Here is a 13,751-nt window from a genome sequence, read left to right on the forward strand (position 1 = left end):
TACAACTTTCAACAAAATATTTATGAAATGATGTTTTTAATTTCTTTTCCATCTATGTGTATATTTTCACTTGTGCATTGAGTTCCAATGGCTGACATGAAATTATTCTCTTCTTACTGATTAAAAAAAAGTATCAAGCATTTTTCTTTTTAAATTTAAAGAACTTGGAGTTCCCATGGTGGCTCAGTGGTTAAAGAATCTGACTAGTATCCATGAGGATGTGGGTTCGATCCCTGGCCTTGCTCGGTGGGTTAGGGATCCTGTGTTACCATGAGCTGTGGTGTAGGTCACAGATGCAGCTCAGATCTTGCATTGCTGTGGCTGTGGGGTAGGCTGACAGCTGCAGCTTTTATTCAGCCCCTAGCCTGGGAACTTCCATATGCTGCGGGTGCAGCTCTAAAAAGACAAAAAAATAAAAATAAAAAAATAAAGATTTATGACTCTATAATATAGAGAGCTTAGGTTTTTCTTGAGAAGTATTCCCCATGTGCTGAAACATTTTGATAGTGTCATTTGTGTATGTTACAATTTAACACCAAGATCTGGCCTTCAACCATAGAGGTGAATTCCATCTCCACAAATTTTGGAAGCATGTTGGACTCGTGAGGAGTGGGAGGTAGCAGCCCTAGAATTTTTTTTCTTTTCTTTTCTTTTCCCCATCATCAGTATTTATTGAGCATTTACAGTATACTAGGCACAATAGAACATACAGAAAACATTGTCCCTGCTCTTGAGGAGCTTACATTCTAAGAGAAAAAATATATATATACACCTCTTTTAAAATGGTATTTTGTTTGGCATTTAGAATTTCTATACCATCTTCATCAACTCAATAAAACTTACAACAGGCTCTCAAAAAAGTTAACTGCTAAAGACACTTTTATTTATTTATTTTTGCTTTTTAGGGCCACACCCACGGCATATGGAGGTTCCCAGGCTGGGGGTTGAATCAGAGCTACAGCTGCCAGCCTACACCACACCGCAGCAACGCCAGATCCGAGCCGAGTCTGTGACCTACACCGAAGCTGACAGCAATGCTGGATCCTTAACCCCCTGAGCAAGGCTGGGGATCAAATCCACTACTAGTCAGGTTTGTTAACCACTAAGACATGATGGGAACTCCCATATAGCTTTTTTCAACATCAACAAAAAACCCTTTTCAACTATTTTCACTTTCAGTGGCCTCAAAAATGACTTTTCAATGATTTTAACTTTATCTGGCCTCTGCCAAATTCCCACATGTGCAGAAACCAAAATATTCAGTTGAGTAAAATGTGTTATTTTAAAGTCCGTGAAAGGTCCAGGGAGCCTGTACAACTAACATACTTATTCTGGGTCAGGTGCTGGATCTAAATATGGTTTGGTTGAAGTCTGTTTTGTCTACTAGTCTAGGCAGGGTCTACCTTTAACTGTCATTAGCTACAATTCTGGGCTCATGTCTGGCTAGGATTTCAAAGGCAGTGCCAACAACCCCAGTTATCTCCTGGTTAAGTGGTATCCATTTCACAGCCATGGAAATAAGTCTTAAGAGACTACTGGGAATGGCAGCATATTCTTTTTGCCTCCCCACTTCCAAAGATGAAGTTACCTGCCACTCCCCTAGCCAGGTCTCCATCCCAACCCACTGCCACCCTCTTGCCCCAGTAAAAGAGGTTATGCCCCTTTATGAATCTGGGGCTGAGTAAGGACAGGAGCCAATGCCAACCACCCGATCTGATTTTACTTACTATGAATATCTTGTTGCAGGCTTTCCCATACTTCTAAATCGCAGACCTCTAACCAGACTGCATTCACACATTTTCTTCTCCATGCTTTCCCTACACCATCCCCTTTTCATTTTCCCTTGGAGATTTCCACTACCCCCCTCCTGCCCCCACTGGCCCTTCAAGAGGCAGTTCAAATGCAGCCTCTTTATGTGAAGCCATAAAAATATCCATCTTTAATTCTGAGAAAATTCTTTGCTCTTTCCTCTAATCTTACCCACTACTTTGTACTCACGTCATTTCACTGAGAACACACTGTCTTGCCCTGGAATGTACTGTGTACATTTCTGCCTTCACGAAATGTAGTAAGAGCTTTCAATAACTCTCACCATCATCCTCATGCCTCACCCTTTTCTGTTTGCACTACACTTACGAGCAAGATCTTAGCACTGTGTGAAACCAACCACCTGCCTTTGTGCCCCTACACAGAGACTGCCGGAGAATGATTGAATAGCGATGCAAAGTGCTGTCCTTACCCACCACCGTCTCTAACAGTAACTGGACCCTGACACTGCCCAGGGCAGCCTCTCTCCTACTGCCTACATGCGGCAGCTGCTCTAAAGCTTCCCACCCTGGTCAAGCTCTCTGCCCCCACCAGGAGCCTGCCTGCCCTTAGCAGTTAATTTGGATTGCTCTTTGGCAGAGTGGGAGAGCCCATTCCTCACAACTGTCCCAATCCTGCTCCCTTTCCACCTCCCCTCAACATATATCTATGTGTGTATCCACACTACAGAGGATGCTGCTAGTTCCTAGATCCCCTTTACTGGCAGGTGCTTTGGTCCCTCAACTGCTCTGAGAGCTTGTTATTTAAAATTCTCAGATACAGGAGTTCCTGTTGTGGCAGAGCAAAAACGAATCTGACTAGCATCCTTGAGGACAAAGGTTTGATCCCTGGCCTCGCTCAGTGGATTAAGGATCTGGCGTTGCTGTGAGCTGTGGTGTTGGTCATAGATGTGGCTCATATCCAGTGTTGCTGTGACTGTGGTGTAGGCTGGCTGCTGTAGCTCCAATTCGACCCCTAGCCTGGGAACCACCATATGCCATGGGTGCAGCCCTAAGAAGACAAAAAAATAAAATAAAATTCACAGCTACTGCCTTTCCTGGAGAATTGCCCTCGGACCAACAGGACCCACCTAGTCTGGAAGGCTCTGACCTATTCCCCTGGTGGACAAGCCTTAACCAATGAGTAATCAGAACAGGGGGAAAGGCCAGTCCTCTGTCTCAAGGTGGGTAACCTTGTGATGCACCCCTCCTTCCACCATCAGACTGGCATTAATATCCAGTCAAGATCACACTCTTGTTTAGCTTTCTTCCCTAGCCTATAGAGAAGTTACATAGTAGTATCAGAAGAGGAAAAGATTTTAGGAGAAAAATTCTGTTTTTGACATGTTAAATCTGAAATGCCTTTCATATTAAACTTGAAATGTCTAGTAGGCAAATGACATTGAAGGTTTCAGGAAGTGATGTGGTGGTAAATATCTGACCAGCTCTGGGGGCGGTGGGGGGAATGCATGCATATATATGTATATAAGTTTGTATACATTTTACTGATATGAAAGGTACTGCCCAATTTACAAATAATAAAGTATTTGACACTCTTTATTGTAATTCCATATCACCAATCCTCACAAAATGTTTTTTGTTGACTTTTGCCAACTCCTTGTATCCACAGCCAACTTATAAGTGCAGTTGATGAATGGGTGCAGTTGTGATGTGAATGTGGTCGATATTTATGTAAAGAAGTAAGAGAAAGTGAAACAATGAAGACATGGGTCAGAATGTCCCTTGTTCATCAATAATAGCAGTTTCTTTGCTGAACTGGACAATAATTTTGAATATGAGAACATTTCCTCAATTTTGGGTGTTACAGTGTTACAGGTATGGACATGATACACAATATTAAATTTAATCTACATTATTAACATTCTCAATCACCTTCCTAAGCCTAGACAATCAATAAAACAATAAATTAAGCCCTGATTTGAAGCATTTCCTGATTTCCATGACATAAATATTCCCACTGTGGCAGTGGATCAACCTGACATCATTTACCAAGTTACCAACATGACATCGCTGAATGTGAGTTGGGAAACATGCAATAATACACCAACATTGAGTCCTTTCAAGATGCAAATGCACACGGCATGCAAAACCTCGTGATCATTAACAGTTTGAAAATGTAGCAGAACTGTTAGGAAGTAATGCGTTTTAAGTATTTATTACCTTTGTTTTTAATATAATTTATTTAAGTGTAAGTTTATAATAATGGCTGGGTTTAGTAACTGGCTTGCAAAATCCCTAAAACATTACAGCTGGCTCTTGTGAGCTAGTACAAGCTGGCTACAGTACAACACTGGTTTAAAGTGAAGTAGAGAGGTCTGGGCTGAGACACTAAGTGTATAGGTGGTAGGCAAACCAGGGGTATGGATGAAATTCCCCCAGGGCGAGTCAATTTAATAAGATGGTAAGAGAAGGAAGTGAGAATGAAACCCTGGAGGAACCCATTTAAAGGCAAGCATTAAAAAGCATGGGGAGGAGAAGAGAAATAGCCAATGAAGGAGCGGAAGTGGAGGCAGCACAGGGCGGTGGGGATGCAGCGAGAGAGAGGAGGAATGGAAGAAAGAATGAGGGGTCAACAGTGTGGAATGACGCCAAGGAGCGATCCTGAGAAATGAAAATTATCTATTCATTCACAGGATCATTTGTTCTTTCAACATTGGTTGAGAATTCATTTCTGCTGAGCATGCTGGGGTGCTTGGAAATCTCATACATTAAAGCAGAACTTAGCTTACTTGAGGTCGAGAACCAAAGCACACTCCAAATAAGGGGCCAGCCCCCCAGATACAGTTTCGGTACGGTTTTGAGGAGGCAGCTGAGACTTTTTTTCCCCAATACTCACCATAAGGGCGTAGAAGTAAAGTTAGTAAAAGAATGAAAAGTTCTCTGAAGAGTTTTAGCTTATATGCTTTTACTCTCTTCACTTAAACCCAGGATGCCGGTCAGAACTGGTTTGGTTCCTGATGTTTGGGGATGTAGCAGCCTGGAGGCTGACTCACTCTAGGAAAAAGCGTATTCACGGAGGCTGGCTGTGGTGATCTACAGCCACAGAGCAGGAGGCTGTTGCCCCGCCTCCAGTAAGAACCCCAGGGCCTTTGGAAGTATGCTGAGGGTTTGGCCAGAGGGCCGGGCGGTCTCTGCAGAAAGCCTGGAGGTGTATGTTTGGATGCAGAGATCACAGCTACTCATTTTGTATAAAATCTTCATTCCTTAGTTTCTGTGACCTAATTTCTCCCAGTTCTCCTACCTCCTGATTTCTTAGTCTTACTAATCCTCCTCGTCCACCCACTGCCTCCACCAGTTTGTGTCTTTAGTTCATTCTTCCTTATATTCCTGAGACTCCTTCATGAAATCATCTTCAGAAATACTTCCTAGTTTGAGCTGAATATACTGTATTTCATCTAAGACTCATTTTAGATGGGAGTTTCCAAAATGAAGTGATATAATACTGCTTAACCTTTGCAGCCTGAATTTTCATACATCTTCCTTTCGCTGTTGTAGAAACCTTACTGATGTGTCGGCCCAAATCTGTGTTCGGATCCTATACATGCTTACCCAGGAGCTCCTGCTGTCTAATTTTCATGGAAGACAAATTATTAGTAATAACTATACATGCTAGGTCAGAAGCCCATCTCCCCTCGTAGGGGAGCTGTCTACTAGAGGAACTCAGAAATGCTTCAAAGCCATAAAATGTTAGGAAACAGACTTAACAGGCAATTTGATTGAAACAGACTTAACAGGCAATTTGATTGAACATGGTTGAGTGTTTATTATGCAGTAAGGAAAGCCGCTTGGAATGTAACAGAATGTTTGGGGATGGAAATATCAGGGTGTGAGGGAGAAGGACTAGGAAGTGGAAGGAGCATTGTTAAGGGGGAAATGAGCATGCAGCCAAGGCCGCAAAAGAGATGTGAAGCAGAGAGGCGGAAGGAAGGTCTTGATGGTAAGATCATTACCGGTATCGTATGGTTGGCTATATTGGTGAAGGAGTAAAATGGCACATGTTTTCCTAGCAAGCTGTAGAATCCTGATGGTTTAGCTCTGGGCACAGAACAGAGAGTAACAGAGACCAAAGTAAAGACAGGAATGTTGTCATCAATGTCATCATTCTTCCCACGAAAATATACTCCAAGGAGAATTTTTATTCACAAGTGGATATAGGACAAAGTTAGCTATGCTTACCATTTTATAACTATAAAATTATTGCAATGCTATAGAATTCATTAATAAATCACCAGTATAACCAGGCAATTACCCCTAGCCTACTTAAAAATGATATGTATCCTTCTATTACACAGCTTAAGCACAGACACACATGTTCACAATCCCTTATCTGAAACTCCTAGGACAAGATATATGCATATAAAATATCTTACATGGCACCTCAAGGGGAATCTGCATCAAAGACAGACTATAAATAATCTCACCATAGGTCAGGCCAGGTTTTGCAGTCAGGTGACCTCAGGATAGGTCAGGATTAGGGCATTTGTGGACCTGTGTTAAAAACCTGACATTTATCTTAACACATCTGTTGTATTAATTCATTTCTAATATATGATTCCTAAATTTCTGCATACACCCTAATTTATAACCAACACTCCTGATACTCTTTCAACTAATATTTTTGGAACTCCCATTACATATTAGGTATTATTCTAGGAACTGAGTGACTAGCAGTAAACAAAAACTAAATTCCTGCCTTCTGGGAGCTGACAATGACTCCCTTTGGGCAATAGGAAAATTCATAAATGAGTTATAAATGATTAAATAATTCATTTTGATTCCTAAATCTAGTCACAGTTCCTAAAGAGGCCAGAGACCACACCACATCCTACATCACACACACACTTTTTTTTTTTTTTTTTTTTGCTTTTTAGGGCCGCACCTGCAGCACATGGAAGTTCCCAGGCTAGGGGTCTAATCAGAGCTGTAGCTGCCGGCCTACACCACAACAGCAAAGAGGCATCCAAGCCACATCTGCGACCTACACCACAGCTCATGGCAACACTGGATCATTAACCCACTGAGCGAGGCCATGGGTCAAACCCACGTCCTCATGGATGCTAGTCAGGTTTGTTAATCACTGAGTCATGATAGGAACTCCCACACCTATTATATTTTGTAATGTGAATGCCAAGTGTAAAAAGTTCATAATCAGGCTTGTTATACAGCCCTTTAGTATAGTTTTAGAAAATACGTGGAATATATAGCACACTTGCAGTCATTCTCTTTTTCTAAAACTTCTTATTTGTGCCTTAATATTTTTTGTCAGTTTTTAGCTTTATTTTCAAAAACACAGATTTGGTTCTTTTTGATAAGCCTCCTTTTTTTTTTTTTTTTTTTTTTTGGTCTTATTTCATTAGTTTATGATCTCTTCTTTTATCATTCTCTTCAAAATTCTTATAGTACGTTGTTTTATCTGCATTTAGTTTTAGCTTCCCCATCTATATTCCTGAGTTGAATTTATTTTCCATCTTTTTTGTTCTTACATAAAGGCATTTAAGGCTATCATTTAACTTCTAAGAACTCTTGCATTAACACCTCACAAGTTTTGATAATGACAACTTTTATTAGCTTAATTCTAAATGTTTTAAATTGCCACTGTAATTTTCTCTTTAACTAAAGGTATTTATTATTAATAAATTTTCAAAGTTCCTAGCATACATACTGTTGTCAGACAGTGACTTATATAATATTGATTCTTTAAAATTTGATCAGGCTTCTTTTGTAAATTAGCATAAGGTCAATTTTTATAAATATTACATGTACTTGAAAAAAATTTATGCTCCATCAGGTATAGGATTCCATATTTACCTATTAGATTTTTTTGCACCAAGGCTACCCAGTATGGTAGCCATTAACCAGATGGGGCTACTGAGCACTTGAAATGTGACAGGTGATGTAAGTATGTTATAACAAGCTAGGTTTCTAAGACTTATTATGAAAAAAAAGAATGTGAATCAGCTCATGAATTTTATATCTTGAAATAGCATTTGTGGTACATTGAGTTACATCAAATATATTATTAGAAGTTTTGCCTCTTTCTACCATAGTTTTAAATATAGCTACTAGAAAAAAAAATGTTAATTACATATGGAGCTGGCATTACATTTGTTAGAATTGTTCTCTATCCTTGTCTGTTTGAGCCAAGTTTCTGCTAGATTAAAATCCTTCCACTGTGGTTTTGGAGTTTTATATTTTTGCTTGTAATTCTTGGTTTTTGCTTTATATATTCCGAAGTTACTATATCGAAGTGGTTTTTCTTTTTCACTTTTTTTTTTTTTTTTTTTTGGCCACACTTGCGGCATATGGAAATTCCCACACTAGGAATCAAATCCGAGTCACAGCTGCAACCTATGCCACAGCTGTGGCAATGTCAGTTGCTTAACCCACTGCACCCAGCCAGGCATCCAAACCCATGCCCCTGCTACAGTCTGAGCCACTTCAGTCAGATCCTTAACCCATGTGCAACAGCGGGAACTCCATCATAAATGATTTTCCTACTTAATTACTTCAGATTCTCTTATCCCTATTGCTGCTTTTGCTTTAAATTCTACCTTGATAACAATATACCTGGTTTTTTTTTCTACCTTTGTTATATTTTGTTTTAATAATATCTTAGTAAGAATAGTATAGTTGGGTTTCCCAATTTAATGTCTTTCAATAAACAAGCTTAATCTGTTCATACTTATTGTGACTGGTCTAATTCTGATACTCTTTCATGACTTTTTGCCACTTTTTCTCTTCATTCCTTCTTTCTACTAGATTAGTTCAGAATTTCCTCTATTTCTAGTTCTTTTTTCCTCTTCCTCCCTCTTTTCTAGTCTTAACATTTATTCTTATAATTTACCTTAAAATTTTCCAACAAAGTCTAAAGATTTTGTCTTTCTATTCTAAACATGAAAACCTTCATGCTTCCTATCTTGTACCTTGTTTTTCTATCAGCTATCTATTGCTGCAATAATGCTGCATAACAAAGAAACAGACACACAATCAGTGGGGTACAACAAAATTCAGGAAGTTCCCATTGTAGCTCAGTGGTACAAGTCTTAGTATCCATGAGTATGCAGGTTCGATCCTTGGCCTTTCTCAGTGCTTTGGGGATCTGGCGTTGCCATGAGCTATGGTGCAGTTTGCAGATGCAGCTCAGATCCTGCGTTGCTGTGGCACAGACCAGCAGCCAGCTGCAGTTCCAGTTCAATCCCTAGCCTGGGAACTTCCATATGCCACAAGTGTGGCCTTAAAAAGCATAATAATAAAAAAATAGTTTTACCTAGCTTAAGATCCTGCAGTGTCTGGCTGATCTGAACTAGACTTGCATCTCTGGTCAGCTGGCTGGTAGATGAGTGGCTCTGCTGATCTTGGCTGGTGTTGGCTGAGTTGATTTGGGTTTGCCTCGTATATCTCTCACATTCCTTAAGCAGGCTAGCAGTCAGATTTCTGTGGCAAAGGCAGAGGTACAGAGGGGAAGCAGAACTGCACCAGTGCTTTTATAAGACTCTACACACAAGTCACATCTGCTAACCAAATCAAGTCACATAGCCAAACTCAGAATCAAGGAGCAGGAAAATTAACTCTGCCTCTTCAATGAGAGAAATCAAATCACATAGCAAAGGTGCATGAATTCAGAGATAAAACACTGAGATCATAAATGCAACTAATCGATCTCATTTAGCTTTATCTTTTCTTTCCATCCCAAAAAGAAATGGTGTGTTTCCTATGAATAATTACAATTGACAAATTTTATGGGGTTTTTTTGTTGTTGTTTTTTGTTTTTTGCATTTTACACCTTCTTCTGGATTATTACTTTGCTGAAGTACACATTCCACGGATGATAAACTCTCTTGGTGTTTCTAAGTCGGAAATTTTTTCTATATTGCCCTCATGAAAGAATGCTAGTTTAGCTGGAAGTAACATTTAGGCCGACTTATTTAATCTTAGCACAGGACTCTTCTTCTATCTTTTAATTGTTGCAGAGAATTCTCTTGTCTAAATTTTATTTTATAGGTAATGTCTTCTCTCTCAGGCAGTTTCCATTTTTCTTTCTGAACATCATCATAATTTATCTAAATATGGATTCATTTTTCTTTGCCGTGGTTAGATTTAAGGGAAAGTTATAATCTGAGTATTAAGAGATTGAATTGTGGAAAACTGTCAGCTTTTATTTATATACATAAATAGCTTTTCCACCAATCCCTCTTATTTTCTTCTTTTGGAACTACCTTATTAAAACTCTGCATTCACTTCCATATCTCTTCCGTGTTTTTTCGTTCATATATATTTTAACTTTTTTGTTTGTAGTGTGACAATTTCTCACACTACAACCTAATTGATATGTCCTCTTCGCTTGTGTCTAGCCTAGTTTATGCCAGTTAAGCTTGTTTCAATGATTTTATTTTTTAACTTGTAAGATTTCTAAATCATTTTTACATGTATATTTTATTTCTCCATGTTTTTGTTTTGTAATTTCAAATCCATTTGATGATGTGAATGAATATACTTCCTTGAGCATCTTAAATGTTCATATTTTAAAATGTCAGACTGTCCTATAAAATTAATTTCACATGGCAGGAATACATTCTGCCAAGAGATTTGACATATTTTGAGATTTTAGTTCATGAGCTTATTTAAAGTAGGTTTTACTTGTATTTTACTTTTCTCTCTTCCTCACCCTTCCTTCTTCCTTCTGTACTTCCAGTTGTACTCCTGGACCCCCTGCAGGAAGTCCCGAACCAAATCTTTGAGAACTTCCTTCCATACAATGATTATTTTAGAGTATTTTAAGACCTGATTTCTAAGCTTCAGAATACCTTGGCTCTGCTCCAGTTTAAGATGCTAAATATGTATTTTCTATATCACTATACTCAGCTTCCTCAAAAGAAGGCTCAAGGGAGTGGTCAGCAGCAGCAAGTTTTTGTTGTTGTTTTAATTTTTTTAAAACCCTCCTTTTATTTGTGAGAACAGTTGGGGAGAGTTACATCCCAGCTGCCTCTGATGTCAAACAGTAAACTTGACTCCAGCATCCAATCTTGTGTAATATTGTTAGTTTCCATTACATCATAGGAGCTGACTTCTTAAGCACGCCCCACTTCCAGACACAGAACCTAGGTGGCTCATGGTTTCAGCCTCACCAATTTACTTTTTTTTTTCTTTAAACTCTATTTTTGTTCCACAGAGATGCTTAGTTTGTTTGAGACTGGCTATCTTTGTTTTGGTTCATTTTTGTTGTTGTTTTATCTAACAGTAGTAAAAGTATGTGTTATATGTGCAGAGATAGTACATCAAAGCATGAACTATGCCTATTATTATTATTTGCTATTTAGGGCCACACACGTGGCATATGAAAGTTCCCAGGCTAGGGGTCCAATGGAGCTGCAGCTGCTGGCCTACACCACAGCAACACAGGATTTGAGCCAAGTCTGCAACTACACCACAGCTCACAGCAATATTGGATCCTTAGTGCACTGAGTGGGGCCAGGAGTCAAACACGCATCCCGGTGGATACTAGTTGGATTCGTAACCTGCTGAGCCACAGTGGGAACTCCAACTAGGCCTACCTGATCAGAAGTCTACATGGAATTTTCAAACACACACCAAAACCAACAACCAACCCAACAAAAACCAACCCATACACATATTTCTGGCCTTGTGGGACCGATCTTGTTCATTTTCTATTTTGAAAGAAATTTTTAAGTCAATTGACATTTTTAGTGATACCAATGACTAAACGTAAACTGTTACCTTCCAAAAGACTAGTGTAAATTATGGTTCAGAGCCATTTAATCATGGGAACATTTAGGCAGATTTTATTTCAAAGAACCAAAGAGTTAAGTGCCAGTGATTTGCAGCTTGGAATTCAATTTCTTCTTATGAAAATCCAGTTATAACTTATTAAAACTCAAAATGCTTATTTTGGGGGGGGGTATGGAGGATGAATGACTTTCAGAATAGCCTGAGAGTCGTGAATAAAGAAAAACATTGCTGTGTTTATTTAGAGAGTATTACCCCTTGGAGCCAGCGTTTGCACTAATGCATTTTACATTAGCGTGCCGCATCAGGAAATCCTGACTTTTTGGTGCCAAGGGGGTAATTAATATCAGTTCATGTTTTCAAAATGGTTGTGTTTATGTGGGAATGAGGACTGAGCACTAACATGTTGAGCTTGAAGTATGAAAGCTTGCTGTGAAGCAAGATCTTGGGAAAGAATGGAATACTGAAATTAATGAATAGGAAATAGGATTTCTATGGATAGAATAATATTAGTACTGCAAGGAGAGCCACAGCCACACTTCCCTTACTCTTAATTTACTAAACATTAACAGAAATAATTACCTAGTGTAGTCAGGTATATTAGATAAAATCCTTAATAGCTATAAACAGTATTTTGATCCATGATGTCAAGAGTCCCGAAAGTTTTTTAAAAAATCTGGTGATGTGTATGAAAAAGTGTATGAAAAATGATCATTATTCAAAATATCCTTCCATAGCTAATATAGTCACACCTCCTGTAGATACTAAATTCTTTACATTTTCAACCAAAGGTAAATAATGAGCTACCATAGGTGTAAAATAAGAATAGTTTTAGTACATCCTTTTTTCTTTTTCCAAAAGAAAAGTTGGCAGGAAAACTAGAATCAAAGTACACACTTCATATAGCGAAAATCAGAAAACTAAGGAAATAGCAAGAAAGCATTACAGAAAAAAGTCCAAAGAACAAATTAAAGCAATGAAGCCAAAATAAAGTAAAAAACCTAAGAGATTTTATAAAGTCCTAAAATAATTCTCAAAATAAGTACTTAAGAGAACATGCTATTTATAAAATTTATAACAAAGATGCCAAAAAGATGATAAATATTAAGCATATTTTATCAATACTTTAAAATTAACTAAGTCTGTTGTTATTAAATAGCATTTACTTAAGTGATGGAAAGCAGAGGATGATCCTAAAGGAAGTACAATGAATTTTATCCTACTCATTAGTCAAGAATATGAACTGAATGACTATGAAGTATACTACATACGCAATACTATTAACTTGTCATTCCTAAAAACTATGACTCCAGCTGTCAATTCTCTCATGTCATCATCAGCCAAGCAGACAGGCAACAGAGGAATGGGATTCATGAGGCCCTCCAGAGATTTCATTCTATGTACTTGCACTGCCATTCTCTAGAGTATTCTCTAATTTCTTAAGGCCAAAGCTCCCCACTCATACTCAAATGCCAGCATTTGTGGAATGGAAAAGAGAAAATGGAGCATACTTTTTAAAATACAGTCAAGGAGTTCCTGTCGTGGCTCAGCAGTTACCAAACCCGACTAGAGCCCACGAGAATGCAGGTTCAATCCCTTGCCTCGCTCAGTGGGTTAAGGATCTGGTGTTGCCGTGAGCTGTGGTGTAGGTCACAGACAAGGCTTGGATCTTGTGTTGCTACGGCTGTGGTGTAGGCCAGCAGCTGTAGCTCCGATTCCACCTCTAGCCTAGGAGCCTCTATATGCCATGGGTGTGGCCCTAAAAAGACAAAGGATCAAAAAAATAATATAATGTACTGTCTCGGGAAAAACCTCTCAGTATGTTATCACATTTAAAGATTATAGCCTAAACACAAATGTATCACTCACATACCTAACTTCTTTATAGATCAGGAAAAAGATAAAGAATATATACACGTTTGTCCACATATATGCAAATTTTAAACACACACACATATGTACATGGGTGTGTACAATATCCCCTTTCATAATCAAAAGTTTCCCAGATTAAAAAATAAATGATCACCCTATTTATAGGTCTACTGACTTGATGAAAATTCTATCACATTGTCTATTTCTAAGACTGGGAATTTCAAACAATAAAAAAGATTCTGCACTGATTTTAAAAATTTTTTGGTAGTAATCAAACTGAGATACATGGGGATAATTTATTAGGGTACA

The sequence above is a fragment of the Sus scrofa genome, chromosome 6 (assembly GCF_000003025.6).
Source record: "Sus scrofa isolate TJ Tabasco breed Duroc chromosome 6, Sscrofa11.1, whole genome shotgun sequence".
Classification (NCBI taxonomy): Eukaryota; Metazoa; Chordata; class Mammalia; order Artiodactyla; family Suidae; genus Sus; species Sus scrofa.